Below are 25,170 nucleotides of genomic sequence, written 5' to 3'. Positions count from 1 at the left end.
ACATCCAGTTAGACTTAGATTGTTCTACAAAGAATCTTAAGACTGATGCTGGCTCAGGAATGAACCATAATAAATTCAAACACAAGTATATGGCAGCAGCTGGCGGGGTGGGGGGTGGGGCACTATTTATACTCCATACAATGGACTATGTGGGCTTTATTTCCAAAATCAACTTTGATAACTCATGCTAAAAACATTAACTCATACAGACATTAGGCTAGATAATTAACCAGAGGTCTAAAAAACACATGATCAGAAAATTTAGCACTAAAAATGTCCACCAGGCACTTGCACATTTAAGACACCAAAACCCAATAAAAATTGTTTCCATTTAGCTGCATTTTATAACACATAAGATCACAAACTCTAAGTAAGGAATCTTAGATAAAATTCTACTAAACATTGGCCTTATGTTTATTTGAATTTCATATGCAATAAATTGTATAGATATATTAAATATATATCTCTATGTATTTATAATTTTCCCACTTTGGGATAAGATTAACATGAAAAATAAGTATACATTTTGTTTCCTGATGGGAAAATTTGGTTCAGGAGTCAAAAGGATAAGAGTCATAGCCATCCACCTTCACAAAAGTTTCTCAACCTTTCATTTTCTCAAATCAACATTTTGCTGTTTTAATTTTTGCGGTCATTAATTTTATCAAGTCTTGTTTGAAGAAGCCAGCTAATGTCTTCATTGATTGCATATTAGACAGAAGTGCAAAACACATACAATCCTTGGTCTTTGTCCTCAAGGGATTTACAAACTGCAAAGTCAAGGCTAATATGCAAAGAGGATTGTGTTATGTTCAGCCAGAACCATTTGTTGTATGTTGTATGAAGTTGAAGGATGTAGTCTACAACCTACAGAAGAGGAGAAAGATTTTCTGGACTTCTTTGACCTTTAACTGGGCTTTGAAAGGTGAGCAGAGTTTGAATGGGTTGCAGGGAGAATGAAGAAGAAGGTGCTAGTCACTCAGTCTTGTCCGACTCTTTGTGACCCCATGGACTGTAGCCCACCAGGCTCCTCTGTCCATGGAATTCTTCAGGCAAGAATGCTGAAGTGGGTTGCCATTTCCTTCTCCAGGGGATCTTCCTGACCCAGGGATCGAACCCTGGTCTCCTGCACTGCAGGCAGACTCTTTACCATCTGAGCCACTAGGGAGAGAGTATTCGTATATTATTCAAGATGACAATGCCATGTCTTAGTGCCTATTTCAGGCACTATGAATTTCTCATAGGCCACAATGAAGCGGAATCATTGATCTGGGGCCAACAGTCATTCGAGGTGGAGGCCAAAATCCACACGATGAGGTCCAGATGGTCGGTCCAAGTGGATGGCTCAAAGGCATGCCACGCGGGCATGTCGGGCAGAGCCTGGGTCTCTGATCAGCTCTGACTTTAAAACTCCTCTGCATGTGGCCCAGTCCACATAAGGGTTTCTATTCCTGTTGCATTTTTTGAATTAATTATTCTGTTTCACAAACAACAACACCTTGCCTGCACCCTAATTGCAATTCATTTTATCCAGAGCATGTTACTTTGTCAAACTGATCGTATCATCTTGCATCCCTGTCTGGTCCTACACGATCCTGTCAATCTCAGCCAGCTGGGTATCACTGACAAGCATAAGTGATCTCTCCTGCCAGTCTATTTATGAACGTATTGAGCCAAATTCTTAAAGTGGCTACCTCTTTTGGTGAATTAAGAATATCGGTCACTGTAATGATTCTTTAATAATATTAGTGTATTAGGTTAAACAATGTGAAATAGCCATTTTTAAAATAAATTTATTTATTTTTAATTGACAGATAAATGCTTTACAATATTGTGTTGCTTTCTGCCATATACCAACATGGATCAGTCATAGGTAAACATACATCCCCTCTCTCTAGAATCTCCCTCTCACCCCATCCCACCCCTCTAGGTTGTCACAGAGCAACAGGTTTGAGCTCCCTGTGTCATACAGCAAAGAAACAGCCACTTCTATAAGTTAAATGCCAGCTATTTCTTATGGTTCATCCCAATAACGAAAGCCCAATATCAACTATGAAGAAAATAAGAATGATTTAGGAGACAAGGAAGTATCTAGAAAAAGAATACATCTCTTATATTAGATGGAAGATCTTAAACTCCAAACTAAGGTATATATGACAGAGGTGGGTAATGGTTTGTGGGTCAAAGGTTACAGACTTTTTAAAATGAAGATTTGGAAAAATAGAGGAAAAATAAGCACAATGTACAGATGATACTAAAAGGCTCATTCATCTCACAATGACTCCATAAAGCATCAGTAGAAGCTATATTTTAGGTGCTTATACCCCAGAGTTATTAGTACATGGAGGTGCAGTTTCAGAAACTTCTTCCATAAAAGGCTCTATGATAAAATAAACATGGAAAGAGACATGCTATATTCTTCTCTTAGTGAGTCATGATATATACCAGCACACTGAAGCCCACCAGCAGTCCTTTCAAGAAAAAGCTATTTAACTTTATTTAGAATACACAATTTTTTTATTAGGAGGCCCCTTTTCCTCACATCTTATGTTAACATCTTAGGCACACGCTGCCAGGTAATTTGTTTTCAGCTTTTCCTTAAGCATCTGACTGCAGGCAAAGATGACAGCCAAGGTAGGATAGGGTCATCTGCTTTTATTTTTTATCTAAACTTCATGCCCGGTAGGGTCTTCTTGATTCTCTTTCCTCCATTTAGGAAAGCACATGGGAGTAGGCTTTTTTTTACTGTCAAAAATTACCAAGGAATAGCCTATATAACTTTATCAGGAGATAAGTACACAATGTTTTTAGAAAGAAAAGAATCTTTAAATAAGTCCTACTCTTTGAAAGGGAAAGTGTCACTCAGTCATGTCCGACTCTTTCCGACCCCTTGGACTGTAGCCCAGTAGGCTCTCTGTCCCTGGAGTTCTCCAGGCAAGAATACTGGAGTGGGTAACCATTTCCTTCTCCGGGGGACCTTCCCAACCCAGGAATCAAACCTGGGTCTCCTGTGTTGCAGGCAGATTCTTCACCGTCTGAGCCACCAGGGAAGATCCTCTTTACCCAAGGTTACAAAGAACTTTGGCCAACCTCAGGGAATGAGGCTGCTGTATTATCGAAGCAAGGTCATCGCCACTGTAGTGTCAACAACGTGGCTTTGCCGAACATCCCGTTTGGCAAAACACTTTATCCACTGTGTACTAGTTTGCTGCAGCTGTCATCCAAAGTACCATAAACTGAAAGGCTTAAAACAACAAAAATTTCCTCACTCCCAGCTCTAGTGCCCCCAAACTGACATCAAGATGCCAACGGTCTGAATCCTTCTAGAGGATCTGCCAGAGACATGCTCCCATTCCTGTCTCCCATCTACTGGTGGCTGCCTGCCATCCTGGTGCTCCTTGTCTGAGCAAGCTTTCCTTGCTCTGCTTCTGTCTTCATGTGGTTTTTCCTCTGTGTGTCTGTGTCTTCAAATCTTTCTCCTTATAAGTGCACAGGTCACTGGATTTAGAGTCCCTCAGACTTCTGGAGGACCACATCTTAATTACATCTTCAAAGACTGTCTTCCCAAATGTCACATTCAAGGCACCGGATGGAGGGATTTCACCCATCCTTTAGTGGGGCATAATTTAATCCTCAAGAGCTGCAAGTAATAGATCCTGATTACCCTCTTTCCTACTTAGATGGAATATTTAAAAGCAGAGACATCACTTTGCCAGTAAAGGTCCATAAAGTTAAAGCTATGGTTTCTGTAATAGTCACATAAGGTTGTGAGAGTTGGACCATAAAGAAGGCTGAGTGCAGAAGAGTTTATCTTTCAAACCGTGGTGCTGGAGAAGACTCTTGAGAGTCCCTTGGACTGCAAGGAGATCAAACCATAAATCCTAACAGAAATTAGCCCTGAATATTCATTGGAAGGACTGGTGCTGAAGCTGAAGCTCCAATAGTTTGACCACCTGATGCAAAGAACTGACTCACTGGAAAAGACCCTGATACTGGGAAAGATATTCACACATAAGATGTGGTCTTTTTATTCCCTCTTAGATATGAAAATAAATGGCTAGAGCCGAGAGCAGCTCCCCCGTCCCCATTTCTGTGCTACACTAGGAGGGCCTAAGAATTCCCACCGACCGCCTGGCCCAGGTCCACATGCGCTTCCACAGCTCTGCTAGCCCCTCTTCTCCCCCACTCCTCCCACAGTCGAGGTCCCTGATCACCCCCAGTCCCAGGACATCTGCACCACCCCAGACTGGGCGGAAAGCCACAGCAGGCTCTGGAAGCCAGGTGAAGATCTTTGTGATAGCAGGGCCAGGTCCCAGTCTCCTTGGGCTAGGGGGCAGCGGTGGAATGGACTACTACTCAGCCATGAGAAAGAAGGTGATCCTGGCACTTGGAACAACATGAAGGGACCTGAGGGCAAAATGCAAAGTGAAATAAGTCAGATGGAGAAAGAGAAATAGTGCATAATTTCACTTACACATGGAACCTGAAAATAACCAGCCAAGCAAACAAATAAGCCAAAAACCAAACTCATAAAAAAAGAGGTTTGTACTTAACGGGGCAGGGACAGAGAATTGGATGAAGGTGGCCAAAAGGTACAGACTTCCAGTTGTATGATGAATAAGCACCAGTGTGTCACATACAACACGATGACCATAGTTAATATACACTGGGCTTCCCTGGTGGCTCAGATGGTAAAGAATCTGCCTCCAGTGCAGGAGACCCAGGTTCAATCCCTGGGTTGTGAAGATCCCCTGGAGAAGGGAACGGAAACCCCCTCCAGTATTCTTGCCTAGAGAATCCCCATGGACAGAGGAGCCTGGCGGCTACAGTCCACGGGGTTGCAAAGAGTCGGACATGACTGAGTGACTAAGCGTGCGCACACACACACACGCAATGAAGCAGTGGTCCTCAACCTTTCTGGCACTAGGTACCAATTTTGTGGAAGACAATTTTTCCACTGACCAGGGCAGGGAGTGTTTTCAGGATAATTCAAGATTATTACATTTATTGTGCACTTTATTTCTATTATTATTACATCAGGTCAACTTAAGATTATCAAGCATTAAATTCTGGAGGTTGGGGACCCTGAAGTACAGTATATTCAAAAGTTAAGGAAGTCAATCCTAAGAGTTCTCATGACAAAGAGAAAACAACATTCTCTTCTTTCTTTGTATTTCTATGAGATGACAGATGTTAACCAAAGTTATTGCGGCTATTATTTATATGTAAATTATTATGCTGCACACCTTAAGCTTACATAATGCCATGTCAACTGTATCTTAATAAAGCTGGAAATAAATCTTGATTATTAATTACTACCCCATCATTACCACTGAAAATAATTTTTCATCTATAGGAGGATAGATGTTAAAAAATTATTGTCTATGCATGTCAGATACACTGTTAAAGCCACACAGTAACCTTGAAATAGACAGTTTTAATCTGAGAACTCAGTTGGCCCCGCAAATCTAACTTCTTGTTGCTTAGTTGCCAAGTTGTGTCTGACTCTTTGCAACCTCATGGACCATAGCCCACTAGGTTCCTCTGTCCATGGGATTTCCCAGGCAAGAATACTGGAGTAGGTTGCCATTTCCTTCTCCAGGAGATCTTCTCAACCCAGGGATCGACCCCTCATCTCCTGCATTGGCAGGCAGACTCTTTATACTGAGCCACCTGGGAAGCCCACAGATCTACTTGCTTTGGTCAAAAAGGTAAACTTCCAAGACCAGCATTGTATCCTAATGTCCGATGGATTCAAACAAGCTCATTTAATAATGGACACACTCAATTTTTCTCCTGTTCTTTCTAAGCCACTATAGTTCTCCCAGCCTCTCTAGGTATGAGAAATAAAAGAACAATGTCACATCTAAATTCTAAGAAGAGGACCCCTTGGCTAATTTTACAATTATTTCATGGTTTGTAATAGAAATGACTATTTTCAAGACAGGGGCACCAGTCCCTCCCTGTTTCTTTATTTTAAAAAAAGACTTCTTAGATAGTTACTTCCCACTTCTATGTGAAGGATGGAAGGATTCTGTGCAGAAGGGAATTTTGGCCCAGAAATGGAAAGATCTGCTCTCTGGTCTTGCCTGGACACTAATCCACATGTGACCTGGATCAGGAAAGTGGAAAAGAGGAGAGGAAAGGAAAACTAATAAGTATTGGTTGCCGGGTAGAGTGATAAGTACTCTATGCAGGCAAGTCTCTTTGGCTTCCATAAACAGCCAGTGAGATAGATTTTGTTTCCTTGTTTTACAAATAAGAGGAACAAAGTATAATTAGCTCACTTAGCTGAAAAGTTGTGTTTTTCCTATTACAATCAACATTATCCATTTAGTTGCAATGCGGTAAACATGAGAGGTCAAACCAGTCAATCCTAAAGGAAATCAACTCTGATTACTCATTGGAAGGACCGGTGCTGAAGCTGAAATGCCAAGACTTTGACCACCTGATGCGAAGAACTGACTCACTGTAAAAGACTCTGATGCTGGGGAAGACTGAGGGCAAGAGGAGAAGGGGGCTCAGAGGATGAGGTGGTTGCATGGCAACACTGACTCACTGGACAGGAGTTTGAGCAAACTCAGGGAGATAGTGAAGGACAGGGAAGCCTGGCGTGCTGCAGTTCATGGAGTCACAGTCAGACGTGACTGAGCAACAGAACAGCAACAAACACGAGAGCACCTTTTTGCTCCAGGAAAAGTGGTGTCAGTGAGGACTGGCGGCTTGATGACACCAGTTTAGCTTTTTATGTTTCCTTTTGTTACTCACATGCTCAGAAGTGGATTACTCAATACTTGTTGAAAGAATCCTAACAGCAAAATCATCAGACTTTACTATTGAAAATTAAATAATGCTAAAGTTGGAGGATTAAAGAATTCAGGAGTCTAGTTATCTGATTTCTCTAGACGTCACTGTGCTGATCTGCAAAGTTAAGAGATTGGACTGAATCACCCCCAAGCTTCCTTTCACCTTGAAAACTCCATACTACAGCCTCAGTTATCTTGTTTTTGTTACAATAAACCAAGGTAGTCCCTTCAAACAGCACATTCAACATATTAAATCAGGGGGGTGGTGGTGGATATTGTTACCAAATCTATTTGCTACTGACAATATCATGAAACAAAATCCTACTTGTTACTCAAAGCACCCACTAGAATACTGTACATTATCCTGATAGGTTCATTTTTAAAGTGGGTTTGGGTTGAATACTGCTAAGATTCAGGGATTTAACATTAGAATTCTGGTAACCTGAAATAATTACAAATTGTAAAACATAAAATATAAACTATAGCAAACAATACACAATGTTTTGGCTGAATCTTGAGTAGTAAATTTCACAAACATATAATTATACATCATAGTCAAAAATTATACAAGACACTCAGACACAAGCCCTAGCTTGGAAATTCGGGAAATCCAGGTGCTCGTATATATTCTGCCATAGTTGGTCTTCTGATCCTCACCAGGTGAGTTAATATTCTAACATTTCAGGAATCATTTGTTCTTTTTGGTCTGACAACTTAAACACGTACATAGATACAGTATTTCTCAAGGGATGCAGGGCATGTGTCTTTAGAGTGAAAGTCGCTCAGTCCAGTCGTGTCTGACTCTTTGTGACCCATAGACAATACAGTCCGTGGGATTCTCCAGGCCAGAATACTGGAGTGGGTAGTTGTTCCCTTCTCCAGGGGATCTTTCCAACCCAGGGATCAAATCCAGGTCTCCTGCATTGCAGGTGGATTTCTTACCAGCTGAGCCACCAGGGAAGCCCAAGAATACTGGAGTGGGTAGCCTATCCCTTCTCCAGGGGATCTTCCCAGCCCAGGAACCGAACCAGGGTCTCCTGCATTGCAGGCAGTTTCAGTTGAGCCAACAGAGAAGCCCAAGTGTCTTTAACGGGGAAGTATTAGAATTGTTTTCCCTGCTCTGTTTTATCCACGTTTATCAAGAAGCTGGTGTTCCCACCCTACCCCATCATTAGAGGATGTACTGTATTTCTCAGGTGTCTTGAGAAGGGAAAGAGAAAGAAAGATTACTGGACCAGATGATAGAAACTTTCAGTTCTCTGTTCCTCTAGCTCCAGTTCTAAGAGCTTTTTCATCAGAAACCTTTACCAAGATTCCCTCATTTTCTTCTGTAATTAAAAAAAATAAAATGTACCCTCAGCTCCTTTAGTTTCTTCCTTGGCTTGTTGTTCTGTGTAGGGGTATTTTATTCAAGAGCGTCTCTTCATCTCAAATACTCCAAATGATAGAAGCCACTCAAGTCTTGTGAAAGTCGCCCAGTCGGGTCCTGCTCTTTGCAACCCCATGGACTGTAGCCCGCCAGGCTCCTCTGTCCGTGGAATTTTCCAGGCAAGAATACTGGAGTGGGTTGCCATTTCTCACTATCCACCAACAGTATTTCTTAGTTGATGGAAATGAACTTAGTCAAACTGAAATCTAAGAATCTCAGAACACTGTAACCAGACTAGGAAACCGGGAATGAGTGACATCTCCCTAGTTTTACTAGGAACAAAATGAAGCTCCATGCTCACCATCACCCACCTCCTTCTCATTTAGATAAACATATGTGTCAAGGAATCGGGTCAATGGAGATATGTATATATGGGCCTCAATGGAGATACATATACGTATATATGTATATATAGGTGAAACAGCTGTGAACGGGCAAGCACATGACAAAGGCCACATATATGTACATACATACATGTTTATATATGTCTATATATACACTCTTGGGTAGCTCACTCATGCATAACTGACTCACTTTGCTGTACAGCAGAAACTAATGCAACATTGTAAATCAACTGCATGCCAATAAAAACAAATCTTAAAAAGTCAGTAGGAAAAAAATCCAATAGAAACCCCCCATATAACAAAGCACACTGCCTGGGCAGTCATTGGGAAACAGATAAAATGATTCTCCATGACTTATCTTTCTAGTCATTCTGCCTAGGACGCCTCCATTCCCCAAACCCTATTTTCTAGAAAATAAAACCACTTTATTTGTTTGAAAAAAATACCGGGCCTTTCCTGTTGGCCCTGTTGCAACTCCTAAATTCCAGTGGGCTGTGGAAAGTTTCCCCATACAGAGCTTCTAACATGCCCAGAAGTGGACACTACCAAAAACATGGACTTTTAATAATCTACCTTTTAAAAAAATCTATTTTTTAAGAGAGACCTCTCCTATTGCTCCTTAAAGAAGTCTGTGCAATGACTAAACAAAGCTATGATCACCTCAAGGTCTTCAAGAATTACGATCAAGAGATTCTTGAGGTATTTTATCCTCAACCAACTAAAAAGGAGCAGATGGTAGCAATTTATTATTTTATTTCCTTCTCACTTACTTCAAAAATTAATAAACATTTATATGTTCAGTCCAACTTTAATGTAAATCTTCTAATAGCAAGGACTTTTCTATTAATTCAATAACCCCCTAAGGTACCTCTTCTCTAAGCTGTTCATAAAAGCAGGTACTGAATAAAAGTTGTTGACAGTTTGGTTCACTTGATTGGAAAAAAATGAAACTACTCTCTTGAAAGCAAGTAAAGCACTTTAAGTCAAGACATTTTCTACAATACAAAGATCAGTCAGCAGAAAAAAAATACTTATCAGTAGTTGGCATGGAGACTAAATTGAGCTCATTAGTATTCATTTTTAAAACTTTTTAGGAACTCAAGAAGTCATTTAGAAAATTAGAAAGAAAGCAACTCATGGACAAGGTAAAAATTTTTTAAATAAGTTGTCACTGTTGGCTCCCTTTTTAAAAAATTAAAATCTAGATCAGTAGACAGAAAAATTAAATTGGAAATAAAATCAGAGGGCAAAGTTGCTTTTTAGGATATAATACTGTTACATTATTCTGACATCCCTACTCATTTCAGGAGAAATAAAAACTACACACAGTTCATTCACAAGTAGTTCTTATAGAAACCATATATATTGGAAGAGGAGAGGCAAACTTAACTGAGCAGTATGTTTAGAGGATTGAAAGGAAAGGAAATTGGCTTGGACACACAACTCACTTGGCCTATGGGATGCTAGTGGATCTTTATGCAGAGGCTTGAAATATGCTTTGTACAGCTGGGGCTTGACTTCTTCTCTTTTATCATCAATTGACAAGACTTGTGGAGCAGATCTGAACCAAACGTGTGACTAGTTTATGTCAACCAACTCCCACCCAAAGGTTTCCCAGGTGGCTCAGTGGTAAAGAATTCATCTGCTGATGCAGGCATTGCAGGAGACGCAGGTTCAATCCCTGTGTGGGGAAAGATCTCCTGGAGAAGGGAATAGCAATCCGCTCTAGTATTCTGCCTAGCAAATCCCATGGACCAAGAACCTGGTGGGCTACAGTCCACGGGGTTGCAAAGAGTCAAGCACAACTGAGCACGCCCTCCCACTCAAACCATGGACATGTGAGCACAAATAAACTATTGCTGTTTGAAGTTAAAAAAAAAAAAAAAAAAAACAGAAAGAAAGGAAAGTTTGCCATAATAGCCAGCGTGCTCGCTTGTTTTGAAGCCATTAAACTCAAGGTGTTTTGAGAATAGGAAAAGAGTATGACAACAGTGGTATTAGCCTGAGCTCCAAAGAGAAGGAATATCTTCATATGAAAATATAAACAGTTTGGGAGCTTCCTCGGTGGTAGAGAATCCTCCTGCCAATGCAGGAGACATGGGTTTGATCCCTGATCCGGGAAGATCCCACCTGGCTTGGAGCAACTAAGCCCTTGCCCCACAAGTACTGGGCCTGGTGCTCAAGAGCCTGGGAGTCACAACTACGGGGCCCATGAGCTGCAACTACCAAAGCTCGAGTGCCCTAGAGCCCATGCTTTGCAGCAAGAGAATCCACTGCAATGGGAAGTCCGTGCACCACGACTAGAGAACAGCTCCCGCTCGCCACAACTAGAGAAAAGCCTGCACAGCAATGAGACCCAGCACAGCCAAAAATAATGAATAAATACATGAAAGGTAAAACAAAAAATACAAACAATTCTAAACTTACCAACCCCCAGGATGCACTCTCTGTGACTGAGTCATGAGTTATGTCTCTGAAAAGTTATAGTTATCATCATAATCCATGATAGATAAGTTTCACCTACCATTCAATTTCAAAATATCCCTTTTTAATCATTCTAGATAATGTATCTTCCATTTCTTTTTACATTGGTATAGAGATATTTACTCTGGAAAATAGCTTTACCAAACCATACGCTGCTGCTACTGCTAAGTCACTTCAGTCGTGTCCAACTCTGTGCGACCCCATAGACGGCAGCCCACCAGGCTCCCCCGTCCCTGGGATTCTCCAGGCAAGAACACTGGAGTGGGTTGCCATTTCCTTCTCCAATGCATGAAAGTGAAAAGTGAAAGTGAAGTCGCTCAGTCGTGTCCAACTCCTAGCGACCCCATGGACTGCAGCCTACCAGGCTCCTCTGCCCATGGGATTTTCCAGGCAAGAGTACTGGAGTGGGGTGCCATTGCCTTCTCTGACCAAACCATAATAGAACACCGAAAAATAAAAAACATATTAAAATTCTGAATTACAAATCACTTTAATTCGTATTATTTGGTTATCAAAATGACATGAAAAAACAGAAAACCAGTATTACCATCCTCACCTACTGAAGCGAAAATTCTCAGTTAATGCCTTTAAACAAATCCTCTAAACTTTCAACGAAGCTGTCCAGTCTCCCACTCAGCTTGGGTACCCACAAGGGTGACCAGGAATGAAATCCCCCAGCTTTCTATCCTTTCTCCCTCTTAAGGAACCCTCATCCACGTTGCCTCCTTCCTGAGCCCCAGAGGCTGTGTCGAGGTCCATTCTTTTCAAGGATTTCTTTGCCATATGGTTTTTTGGAAACCCTGCTTCTTCTCTCTCCTCTGATTCAACCTCAGCTTTGTTGTTAGCACCTTCCTCTTACACCGTGAAATTCATCACCTCCTGGTCTCTACTAAAGGTAATCAACACCCCCTCTATTAAACCCAAGTCCCTATTCTTAGTCTCTATTCCAAATCAATGCTCCATTCCTTATTTAAAGCTCCAGGTAGGTAGTGTTCCACTCCCAGTCTCACCTTTTATCTACATTCCGATTTCAGTCCCACCATTCTACTGACATTAGAAAATTTAATATGCTTTTTATTCCTTAATTCAATTGACATTTAAGTCCTTATCTTATCAGTTGTTTCTCAATCCTTTGGCACCTTCCCCTCTTTCTCCCACCCTGCCATTTGTCCTTTTCTGCCTCCTCACCCTCCTCCATCCTGCCTGAACACATAGCATCAGTAAAATCCATATTTCCCAGTGTATCTTAGACAATCTAAGGAAAGTAAAAGGAATAAAAAGAGACTGGAATATTTATTCTGAAGAGAGTTAATTAAACCTAAGCTCATCATTACACCACTGAATCACACTAAGTTTTAAGCAAGCTTGAACTAAGTCATGTTTAATTATTTTACTTTTTTCACTGGCATTCAGTGAACAGTTGGAAAATAAGAGGAAAACTCACAGCAAGTATCAGAGAAAATTTGAAAAGGAATTAAAAGCAGTATTTCCTTTGCTTAGCCAAATATGCAAGCTTCAAGTTAAATAAAGTTAAATCCTCACATATACTCACTTATCAGTTTTCTTAAAATTAGCAACAGACTTTGTTCTTAGCTTTGATGTTATTTTTCTACCTAAAATATATCTTGGAGAGATTTTGTAAAGAACTGTGAAGGCGTATATTAACGCATATCTGTGGAATCTAGACAAACAGTATAGATGATCTTATTTGCAAAGCAGAAATAGAGACACAGAGAACATATGAGTACCAAAGGGGAAGGGGGGTGGGAAGAACTGGAACTGATATATGTGTGTGTGTGTGTGTGTGTGTGTGTGTGTGTGTGTATACACACACACACTACTGATACTGTGTATAAAATAATTATACCTACTGTATGGCACAGGGAACGCTATTCAGTACTCTAAATAGGAAGAAAGTCCAAAAAAGAGGGGCTATATCTGATTCACTTTGCTGCACAGTAGAAACTACCACAGCATTGTAAAGCAACTATACTCCAATAAAAGTTAATAATTAAAAAAAAAAAAAAAGTTTTCACAAACAGATGAGTTACAGGTACAGGAGCACATCTGAAACAACCACCACATGTATTTTTTAAATTCATTAATTTTAATTGGAGGCTAATTACTTTACCATGTGTATTTATACTCAAATTCTGTTTCTGAAAACACTGGCTTTCAAACTGAACACCATTCTTCGTCCTACTGTTAACAAGTAGAGAAATCATAAAGAAAGTAATACCCTTGCTTCTATGTCACACAAAATGGATATACCTAAAAACAGAAGATGATCACCTATGCTTTTAATATTTGTTCAACAAAAGCATGCTTAATTTCAAGACACTGTAATATTAAGTATTCTGTATGTTTATAACATGACAAGTAAAGAAAAAATACAAAGAAAGGGCTGAGATTTGATTTTCCTCTATTTGAAACTAGTAAGAACAAATAAGCCTGCACCATTTCATGGACTCTGGCAGAAGACATGAGACTCTGGGTTCAGAGTCTAAGGACTGTATTACTCACATCAATAGCAGTAACTGAAATCTTGATTTCTGTCAGTAACCCAAGCTCCAGTCCCCACAGAACAACACAAGGAGGAGCAGGTGATTCCTACACATGTGGCAGGTTTATGGGAGAGAAATCTCCTGGGTGGGGATCCTGTTTCTTATAATATATGTGGAGTAAGCATGCCTGTTGAGAGTCCCCAGGACTACAAGGAGATCCAACCAATCCATCCTAAAGGAAATCAACCCTGAACATTCACTGGAAGGACTGATGCTGAAGCTGAAGCCCCAGTACTTTGGCCACCTGATGTGAAGAGCCAACTCGTTGGAAAAGACGCTAATGCTGGGGAAGACTGAAGTTAAAAGCAGAAGAGGGCAGCAGAGGATGAGATGGCTGGGTAGCAACACCAACTCAATGGACATGAATCTGTGAGCAAACTCCGGGAGGGAGTGGAGGATAGGAAATGCTGCCATGCTACAGTCCATGGGGTCACAAAGAATCAGACACAACTGAGCGACTGAATAATAACAAAGCATGCCAGAATCTGTGCCAAAGAAGAGTGTGCTATTTTATTACACTAGGTTATAAACAGACCCTCCTTGCTTCAGAAAGAGACACTGGCTGTGTCTTGCAAGACTGTACAAACATACATGAAATGATATTCTGGAATAAAAGCAATCAGTGCATGTGATGAAAAAAGGACAGAAACATAAGAGACCCATGGAGAATTGTCTCCCAACCCCTATTCATGTCAACATCTTAGCCTATAGAGATCTGCTTTACTCACTCTAACAGAGGCATAATATTCCACTGTCTATACACCACAACCATGTAGCCACCACTTTTAATGATTTCACTTAACTAGTTTTAATCTTTTACCACTGCAAACAGTGTTGTCATAGGGGTTCTTCCTTAAACAGGCATCTTTAAGCAGAAGTCTGAAAAGATCTGTGGGGTAAATTATTACAAGGGAAGTTTAGGGATAAAAGGGCATACATATCATAAAAGATTTTTTTCCAAAATGATACTAAGTACACTCTCACCAACAACGTGTGAGGATTCACTTGCCAACACATAACATGGAATATCACCAAGGAAACTGAGTTGATCTGAGCATCAAAAATTACATTGGATCATTTTGTTGACATGTGTCAACTATGGATGAGATTCAACATGTTTTCTTTGGTTTATAAATCATTTTTATTTTATAAACAAAATCATTCTTTGTCTCATTTCCTTACAATTTTCTGCTTATATATTTTGCCAACTTTTCTATTGGTTGTTGGACATTTTCATGATTTTTATGAGCAGTGGATTTTAGAAGTTAAAGGATTTAGTCTCTTTTCTGTCATTATATTGCAAATTTTTATGACATCATATTTGGTAGGCTGCAGTTTGGGTTTATTTTACTTCTGCAAGAATTTTAAGAGGAATTTTTTTTTTAATTTATAAGTACCCTCACCATATATCTTTGCTGTGTGAACTTCAGCAAGTTATTTAATCTTTCTATATATCCCAGAATTCATGTCTGTAAAATGGGAACAACAGTAGTATTTGTATTATAGTTATTATAAGGATTAAGTCAGATGACAATTGTAAAGTGCTTAAGATAGTGACTGTCACATAATAACCATTATGTAAGTATTTATTAAATCCTTAAAATTTTTTTCTGTCTTGTATAATTTTCTCCTTGAGTACTTGCATCTTCTTTTTAAGTTCATTGCTGAGAAGCAATTTATCTATTAAAAATAATCCTTTCTTTTTAATTTCATAAGTTGTTCATAATTTATTTTTAGCTTCACAGTACAGTCTTTCAGATGTTGACTTATTATCTGAGTTTTGATTATTATTTATGTTCTGTATTTCTTATATTACTTTTACAGGTCTCATACTAATTTCTTATTTATTATTAATCACTGAAGAGAGGGATTTTTTTTCCTGGGACAATTATTTTTGAAAGGATATTGTGGAAAGGAATCAGATAAGTGAACTTCTCCATGAATATTGGTTTGCCCATACATGCAAATAGTTTATTATTAATTTCTGAAGGTAAAGTTGATGAATTAAATGTTATATGAATATGTAAGTTTAATAGATATGTCCATAATGTTTTCTAAAATGGCTGTAAATGACTTTCATTTCCACCGAGGACTGTAAGTCAGTTCATTGTTAATGTTTTCTCTTCTTCTTGAAATGCCCTCCCACACTCAACTGGAAAAGAAATCTTTTCCAGGCTCCATAATACTATGTACATATCTACTACTTCACTAACCCATAATTATCTCTTGATATGGCTTTCTTCCCTATTAAACGGTTACCTTCTTTAGGCTATGTGCCATCTTAATTTTATATCCTTGGTTCCTATCCAATTTTCTGGCACACAGTAATTGCCAAAAAAAAAAAAGTTTGATGCATACATAGATGAGGAAGAAGGCATAAAATTAATGTCCAGGGGCACACTACTGGTAAATAATAAAAGTAGTGATGAATCCAGCATTTTCTTCCTGCAAATCATATTTTTCATACATTTGTATAAATTTCCACATTTACATGAATATAAATTAAAGGACTCAAGCCTAGGTCAAAAACCTGTTTTATATATTTGGAATTATAATTATCCTTCAAATGACTTGCAAATGACTCTTATTCATTCTAATACTGGCAAAATTATGGTGTATGGTTTGCACAGACATTAATAATAAGCTTTAATTCATATGAGATTTTAAAGCTTGGTTCAAATATAGTTTCCATCTATGTAACCAAAGTTTGACATAGGATTAATAAACCCTCATTGCATAATTCTTTTTTTGATTAAGCTGCAACTAACCAACTACAGATAATTATGACTAAAACTCAACTGCTTCTAATGCAAACACTCTTAGAGAATCCCTTCTTTTTCAGATAAGATATAGACAACATTTAGAGTCCATTCTGAGGTGAAATTACCTGGGAGTGGATTATAGTAATTTAATAGGTTTGATCCATAAGACAACTTTAATTATCTAGCTAAGAGAGGAGAGGAACATTTTTGTTTTATGTGAAAAATGTGTATGTTTTTAAATGAATAATTTTATTTAATTAGGATTCTTAAATCTAGGAAATTCACTGTGATTACCATTGTGCTGTACGTTAATAAAATTAATTGCCCAGTTGTCAAAATTTATACTTTCAACTTAACTTTTGCCAAAGCAACACCACAGGCAACAGCATCCTCAAACTGCCACATTTTTTCAGTCTGAATGGTTGAACTTGAAGCCCTTCTTTGGGGACTTCCCTGTTGGCCCAGTGGTGAAGATTTTGCCTTCCAATGCAAGGGATGTGGGTTTGATCCTTGGTCAGGGAATTAAGATTCCACATGACTCAAAGCCAAGAAAAAGAACATAAACAAAAAACAGAAAATATTGTAACAAATTCAATAAAGGCTTTAAAAATGGTCCTCTTAAAAAAAAAAATCTTTGGGAAAAAAAAGCCTTTCTTTGAAATGATCTGTATCTCTAAAGACTAAATTGTATATGAAATTATATTAATCGATTTTACTCACTTAAGATATATATCCTATTTTAAATACTGTCTAAATTACTAGGCCAAAACTTGTTTTAGTTCTGGGTGGTCATCGAAAAAAAAAAAGAGAGAGAGAGAGAGAAGGTCCTGGAGATGCAATCCTCTGATTACCAAGATGTACTTTCTGGCAGTCAGAGCTGATATAATTTTTCTGTAGTCAGGGCTGTAATAATCAACTTGATTAAAATATTATGAATTCACATATTTCAATAGACTCATCATGGAATGCAGCAGGATGTATCACTTTAACATGGTCGTCTCTATATGCTCACGGTTCTTATAAAATGTGTGATCACAATGAGGGAGAGGAACACTGGATGCCAGAAGAGGTCTAGGAAATAATTTATTGACAATGTAGATCATGTTCACCATAGAAATAAAAAAGGGTCTACTTCAATACAGAGATAAGCAAAGAAACACTATGTAGTAAACGTTTATTAAATGCCATTGGCTTCAATACCTAAATACCATTGGTTTCTTGAATATGCACAAGTATCATTGGCCCTCAGTATTTTCTGAGGGACCAATTATTAACATGTGATTAAAATAAGTTAATCTGACCAGAAATCATCCTCTGTGATAAGGCAATATTTGCTATTGAGGTGATCACAGGAAAATTAATAGAGGTTTTGCACCAACTGACTCAAAAACTTTCATTAAGATAAAGTAAAAATGAGAGTAAGAAAGGAAGAAATTAACTTTCACTGAGTACTTATGTTAGATCCTATGCTGGGTACTTTATGTTCATTAGCAGTAGGTTATTGACCAAACCCTTATGAGTTTAGAATCAGAAAGTCAACATGTAGGCCCAGGGAGAGCAACTGGCTTGTCTCAAATCATAAAATCTGATTCAAATCCAGTACCCATGAACTTGTGTTTCCCACCTCACTTCTCAGTTTCAACTCTCACTCTCAATTTTTCCTCCTTCCAACGTAACTTTCAGGAACACACCTGGCTCCATGGTTCAGTATTTTAGAATAATGACTTAAGAAAGCATGTTATATAATCTTATTTAGATCGATTATGCTAGAGAAATAGCTGTGAAAAGAAGAGAAGCGAAAAGCAAAGGAGAAAAAGAAAGATATAAACATCTGAATGCAGAGTTCCAAAGAAGAGCAAGAAGAGATAAGAAAGACTTCTTCAGTGATCAATGCAAAGAAACAGAGGAAAACAACAGAATGGGAAAGACTAGAGATCTCTTCAAGAAAATCAGAGATACCAAAGGAACATTTCGTGCAAAGATGGGCTCGATAAAGGACAGAAATGGTATGGACCTAACAGAAGCAGAAGATATTAAGAAGAGATCACAAGAATACATAGAAGAACTGTACAAAAAAGAGCTTCACGACCCAGATAATCACGATGGTGTGATCACTGACCTAGAGCCAGACATCCTGGAATGTGAAGTCAAGTGGGCCTTAGAAAGCATCACTACAAACAAAGCTAGTGGAGGTGATGGAATTCCAGTTGAGCTTTTCAAATCCTGAAAGATGATGCTGTGAAAGTGCTGCACTCAATATGCCAGCAAATTTGGAAAACTCAGCAGTGGCCACAGGACTGGAAAAGGTCAGTTTTCATTCCAATCCCAAAGAAAGGCAATGCCAGAGAATGCTCAAACTACTGCACAATTGCACTCATCTCACATGCTAGTAAAGTAATGCTCAAAATTCTCCAAGCCAGGCTTCAGCAATATGTGAACCATGAACTTCCTGATGTTCAAGCTGGTTTTCAAAAAGGCAGAGGAACCAGAGATCAAATTGCCAACATCCGCTGGATCATCGAAAAAGCAAGAGAGTTCCAGAAAAACATCTATTTCTGCTTTATTGACTATGCCAAAGCCTTTGACTGTGTGGATCACAATAAACTGTGGAAAATTCTGAAAGACATGGGAATACCAGACCATCTGATCTGCCTCTTTTTTTTTTTTTTAAACTTTACAAAATTGTATTAGTTTTGCCAAGTATCAAAATGAATCCACCACAGGTATACATGTGTTCCCCATCCTGAACCCTCCTCCCTCCTCCCTCCCCATACCATCCCTCTGTGTCGTCCTAGTGCATTAGCCCCAAGCATCCAGTATCATGCATTGAACCTGGACTGGCAACTTGTTTCATACATGATATTTTACATGTTTCAATGCCATTCTCCCAAATCTCCCCACCCTCTCCCTCTCCCACTGAGTCCATAAGACTGTTCTATACATCAGTGTCTCTTTTGCTCTCTCGTACACAGGGTTATTGTTACCATCTTTCTAAATTCCATATATATGTGTTAGTATACTGTATTGGTGTTTTTCTTTCTGGCTTACTTCACTCTGTATAATAGGCTCCAGTTTCATCCACCTCATTAGAACTGATTCAAATGTATTCTTTTTAATGGCTGAGTAATACTCCATTGTGTATATGTACCACAGCTTGCTTATCCATTCATCTGCTGATGGACATCTAGGTTGCTTCCATGTCCTGGATATTATAAACAGTGCTGCAATGAACATTGGGGTACACGTGTCTCTTTCCCTTCTGTTTCCTCAGTGTATATGCCCAGCAGTGGGATTGCTGGATCATAAGGCAGTTCTATTTCCAGTTTTTTCAGGAATCTCCAGACTGTTCTCCATAGTGGCTGTACTAGTTTGCATTCCCACCAACAGTGTAAGAGGGTTCCCTTTTCTCCACACCCTCTCCAACATTTATTGCTTGTAGACTTTTGGATCGCAGCCATTCTGACTGGTGTGAAATGGTACCTCATAGTGGTTTTGATTTGCATTTCTCTGATAATGAGTGATGTTGAGCATCTTTTCATGTGTTTGTTAGCCATCTGTATGTCTTCTTTGGAGAAATGTCTATTTAGTTCTTTGGCCCATTTTTTGATTGGGTCATTTATTTTTCTGGAGTTGAGCTGTAGGAGTTGCTTGTATATTTTTGAGATTAGTTGTTTGTCAGTTGCTTCATTTGCTATTATTTTCTCCCATTCTGAAGGCTGTCTTTTCACCTTGCTAATAGTTTCCTTTGATGTGCAGAAGCTTTTAAGGTTAATTAGGTCCCATTTGTTTATTTTTGTTTTTATTTCCAATATTCTGGGAGGTGGGTCATAGAGGATCCTGCTGTGATGTATGTCAGAGAGTGTTTTGCCTATGTTCTCCTCTAGGAGTTTTATAGTTTCTGGTCTTACGTTTAGATCTTTAATCCATTTTGAGTTTATTTTTGTGTATGGTGTTAGAAAGTGTTCTAGTTTCATTCTTTTACAAGTGGTTGACCAGATTTCCCAGCACCACTTGTTAAAGAGATTGTCTTTAATCCATTGTATATTCTTGCCTCCTTTGTCAAAGATAAGGTGTCCATATGTACGTGGATTTATCTCTGGGCTTTCTATTTTGTTCCATTGATCTATATTTCTCTCTTTGTGCCAGTACCATACTGTCTTGATAACTGTGGCTTTGTAGTAGAGCCTGAAGTCAGGTAGGTTGATTCCTCCAGTTCCATTCTTCGTTCTCAAGATCACTTGGCTATTTGAGGTTTTTTGTTTTTCCATACAAATTGTGAAATTATTTGTTCTAGCTCTGTGAAGAATACCATTTGTAGCTTGATAGGGATTGCATTGAATCTATAAATTGCTTTGGGTAGTATACTCATTTTCACTATATTGATTCTTCCAATCCATGAACATGGTATATTTCTCCATCTGTTAGTGTCCTCTTTGATTTCTTTCACCAGTGTTTTATGGTTTTCTATATATAGGTCTTTAGTTTCTTTAGGTAGATATATTCCTAAGTATTTTATTCTTTCCGTTGCAATGGTGAATGGAATTGTTTCCTTAATTTCTCTTTCTGTTTTCTCATTATTAGTGTATAGGAATGCAAGGGATTTCTGTGTGTTGATTTTATATACTGCAACTTTACTATAGTCATTGATTAGTTCTAGTAATTTTCCGGTGGAGTCATTAGGGTTTTCTATGTAGAGGATCATGTCATCTGCAAATAGTGAGAGTTTTACTTCTTCTTTTCCAATTTGGATTCCTTTTATTTCTTTTTCTGCTCTGATTGCTGTGGCCAAAACTATGTTGAATAGTAATGGTGAAAGTGGGCACCCTTGTCTTGTTCCTGACTTTAGAGGAAATGCTTTCAATTTTTCACCATTGAGGATAATGTGTGCTGTGGGTTTGTCATATATAGCTTTTATTATGTTGAGGTATGTTCCTTCTATTCCTGCTTTCTGGAGAGTTTTTATCATAAATGGATGTTGAATTTTGTCAAAGGCTTTCTCTGCATCTATTGAGATAATCATATGGTTTTTATTTTTCAATTTGTTAATGTGGTGTATTACATTGATTGATTTGTGGATATTGAGGAACCCTTGCATCCCTGGGGTAAAGCCCACTTGGTCATGGTGTATGATCTTTTTAATGTGTTGTTGGATTCTGATTGCTAGAATTTTGTTAAGGATTTTTGCATCTATGTTCATCAGTGATATTGGCCTGTAGTTTTCTTTTTTTGTGGGATCTTTGTCAGGTTTTGGTATTAGGGTGATGGTGGCCTCATAGAATGAGTTTGGAAGTTTACCTTCCTCTGCAATTTGAGCTGTAGGAGTTGCTTGTATATTTTTGAGATTAGTTGTTTGTCAGTTGCTTCATTTGCTGGAAGAGTTTGAGCAGGATAGGTGTTAGCTCTTCTCTAAATTTTTGGTAGAGTTCAGCTGTGAAGCCATCTGGACCTGGGCTTCTGTTTGCTGGAAGATTTTTGATTACAGTTTGAATTTCCGTGCTTGTGATGGGTCTGTTAAGATTTTCTATTTCTTCCTGGTCCAGTTTTGGAAAGTTGTACTTTTCTAAGAATTTGTCCATTTCTTCCACGTTGTCCATTTTATTGGCATATAATTGTTGATAGTAGTCTCTTATGATCCTTTGTATTTCTGTGTTGTCTGTTGTGATCTCTCCATTTTCATTTCTAATTTTATTGATTTGATTTTTCTCCCTTTGTTTCTTGATGAGTCTGGCTAATGGTTTGTCAATTTTATTTATCTTTTCAAAGAACCAGCTTTTGGCTTTGTTGATTTTTGCTATGGTCTCTTTTGTTTCTTTTGCATTTATTTCTGCTCTAATTTTTCAGATTTATTTCCTTCTACTAACCCTGGGGTTCTTCATTTCTTCCTTTTCTAGTTGCTTTAGGTGTAGAGTTAGGTTATTTATTTGACTTTTTTCTTGTTTCTTGAGGTATGCCTGTATTGCTATGAACTTTCCCCTTAGGACTGCTTTTACCATGTCCCACAGGTTTTGGGTTGTTGTGTTTTCATTTTCATTCATTTCTATGCAAATTTTGATTTCTTTTTTGATTTCTTCTGTGATTTGTTGGTTATTCAGCAGCGTGTTGTTCAGCCTCCATATGTTGGAATTTTTAATAGTTTTTCTCCTGTAATTGAGATCTAATTTTACTGCATTGTGGTCAGAAAACATTCTTGGAATGATTTCTATTTTTGTGAATTTACCAAGGCTAGCTTTATGGCCCAGGATGTGATCTATCCTGGAGAGGGTTCCATGTGCGCTTGAGAAAAAGGTGAAATTCATTGTTTTGGGATGAAATGTCCTATAGATATCAATTAGGTCTAACTGGTCTATTGTATCGTTTAAAGTTTGTGTTTCCTTGTTAATTTTCTGTTTAGTTGATCTATCCATAGGTGTGAGTGGGGTATTAAAGTCTCCCACTATTATTGTGTTATTGTTAATTTCTCCTTTCATACTTGTTAGCATTTTTCTTACATACTGCGGTGCTCCCGTGTTGGGTGCATATATATTTATAATTGTTATATCTTCTTCTTGGATTGATCCTTTGATCATTATGTAGTGACCTTCTTTGTCTCTTTTCACAGCCTTTGTTTTAAAGTCTATTTTATCTGATATGGGTATTGCTACTCCTGCTTTCTTTTGGTCCCTATTTGCATGGAAAATCTTTTTCCAGCCCTTCACTTTCAGTCTGTATGTGTCCCCTGTTTTGAGGTGGGTCTCTTGTAGACAGCATATGTAGGGGTCTTGTTTTTGTATCCATTCAGCCAGTCTTTGTCTTTTGGTTGGGGCATTCAACCCATTTACATTTAAGGTAATTACTGATAAGTATGATCCCATTGCCATTTACTTTATTGTTTTGGGTTCGAGTTTATACACCGTTTTTGTGTTTCCTGTCTAGAGAATATCCTTTAGTATTTGTTGGAGAGCTGGTTTGGTGGTGCAGAATTCTCTCAGCTTTTGCTTGTCTGAAAAGCTTTTGATTTCTCCTTCATACTTGAATGAGATCCTTGCTGGATACAATAATCTGGGCTGTAGGTTATTTTCTTTCATCATTTTAAGTATGTCTTGCCATTCCCTCCTGGCTTGAAGAGTTTCTATTAAAAGATCAGCTGTTATCCTTATGGGAATTCCCTTGTGTGTTATTTGTTGTTTTTCCCTTGCTGCTTTTAATATTTGTTCTTTGTGTTTGATCTTTGTTAATTTGATTAATATGTGTCTTGGGGTGTTTCGCCTTGGGTTTATCCTGTTTGGGATTCTCTGGGTTTCTTGGACTTGGGTGATTATTTCCTTCCCCATTTTAGGGAAGTTTTCAATTATTATCTCCTCAAGTATTTTCTCATGGTTTTTCTGTCTTCTTCTTCTGGGACCCCTATGATTCGAATGTTGTAGCATTTAATATTGTCCTGGAGGTCTCTGAGATTGTCCTCATTTCTTTTAATTCGTTTTTCTTTTATCCTCTCTGATTCATTTATTTCTACCATTCTATCTTCTAATTCACTAATCCTATCTTCTGCCTCTGTTATTCTACTATTTGTTGCCTCCAGAGTGTTTTTAATTTCATTTATTACATTATTCATTATATATTGACTCTTTTTTATTTCTTTTAGGTCCTTGTTAAACCTTTCTTGCATCTTCTCAATCCTTGTCTCCAGGCTATTTATCTGTGATTCCATTTTAATTTCAAGATTTTGGATCAATTTCACTATCATTATTCGGAATTCTTTATCAGGTAGATTCCCTATCTCTTCCTCTTTGGTTTGGTTTGGTGGGCATTTATCCTGTTCCTTTATCTGCTGAGTATTCCTCTGTCTCTTCATCTTGTTTAAATTGCTGAGTTTGGGGTGTCCTTTCTGTATTCTGGCAGTTCGTGGAGTTCTCTTTATTGTGGCATTTCCTCACTGTGTGTGGGTTTGTACAGGTGGCTTGTCAAGGTTTCCTGGTTAGGGAAGCTTGTGTTGGTGTTCTGGTGGGTGGAGCTGTATTTCTTCTCTCTGGAGTGCACTGAAATGTCCAGTAATGAGTTATGAGATGTCTATGGTTTTGGGGTGACTTTGGGCAGCCTGTGTCTTGAAGCTCAGGGCTGTGTTCCTTTGTTGCTGGAGAATTTGCTTGGTATGTCTTGCCCTGGAACTTGTTGGCCCTTGGGTGGTGCTTGGTTTCAGTGTCGGTATGGAGGTGTTTGATGAGCTCCTGTCAATTAATGTTCCTTGGAGTCAGGAGTTCCCTGGAGTTGGGGTTTGGACTTAAGCCTCCTGCTTCCAGTTATTGGTCTTATTTTTACAGTAGTTTCAAAACTTCTCCTTCTATACTGCACCACTGATAAAACATCTACATTAAAGATGAAAAGTTTCTCTACCATGAGGGTCACTCAGAGAGGTTCACAGCGTTACATGGAGAAGAGAAGAGGGAGGAGGGAGTTAGAGGTGACCCAAATGAGATGAGGTGGAATCAATAGTGGGGAGAGTGGGCTAGCCAGTAATCACTTCCTTATGTGCACTCCACAACTGGACCGCTCAGAGATGTTCATGGAGTTATACAGAGAAGAGAAGAAGGAGGAAGAAGACAGAGGTGGCCAGAAGGATAAAAGGGGGAAATGAAAAGGAGGGAGACAGATCCAGCCAGTAATCAGTTCCTTAAGTGTTCTCCACCCTCTGGAACACACAGAAATTCACAGAGTTGGGTAGAGTAGAGAGGGGTTAGGGAGGAGACACAGGCGACCTGGTGGAGAAAAAGGAGAGTCCAAAGGGAGAGACAACAGTCAAGCCAG

At 38.7% G+C, this 25,170-nt stretch overlaps 1 protein-coding gene across 1 annotated transcript in view; it reads right to left on the bottom strand.

The window, feature by feature from the left end:
- ITGBL1 (integrin subunit beta like 1) overlaps positions 1 to 25,170 on the bottom strand; it is a 235,631-nt gene that overhangs the window by 130,149 nt on the left and 80,312 nt on the right.

The sequence above is a fragment of the Bos indicus x Bos taurus genome, chromosome 12 (genome assembly GCF_003369695.1).
Source record: "Bos indicus x Bos taurus breed Angus x Brahman F1 hybrid chromosome 12, Bos_hybrid_MaternalHap_v2.0, whole genome shotgun sequence".
Lineage (NCBI taxonomy): Eukaryota > Metazoa > Chordata > Mammalia > Artiodactyla > Bovidae > Bos > Bos indicus x Bos taurus.
The sequence above is the reverse complement of the archived record's forward strand: the minus strand, read 5'-3'. Positions and strand labels throughout refer to the sequence as shown.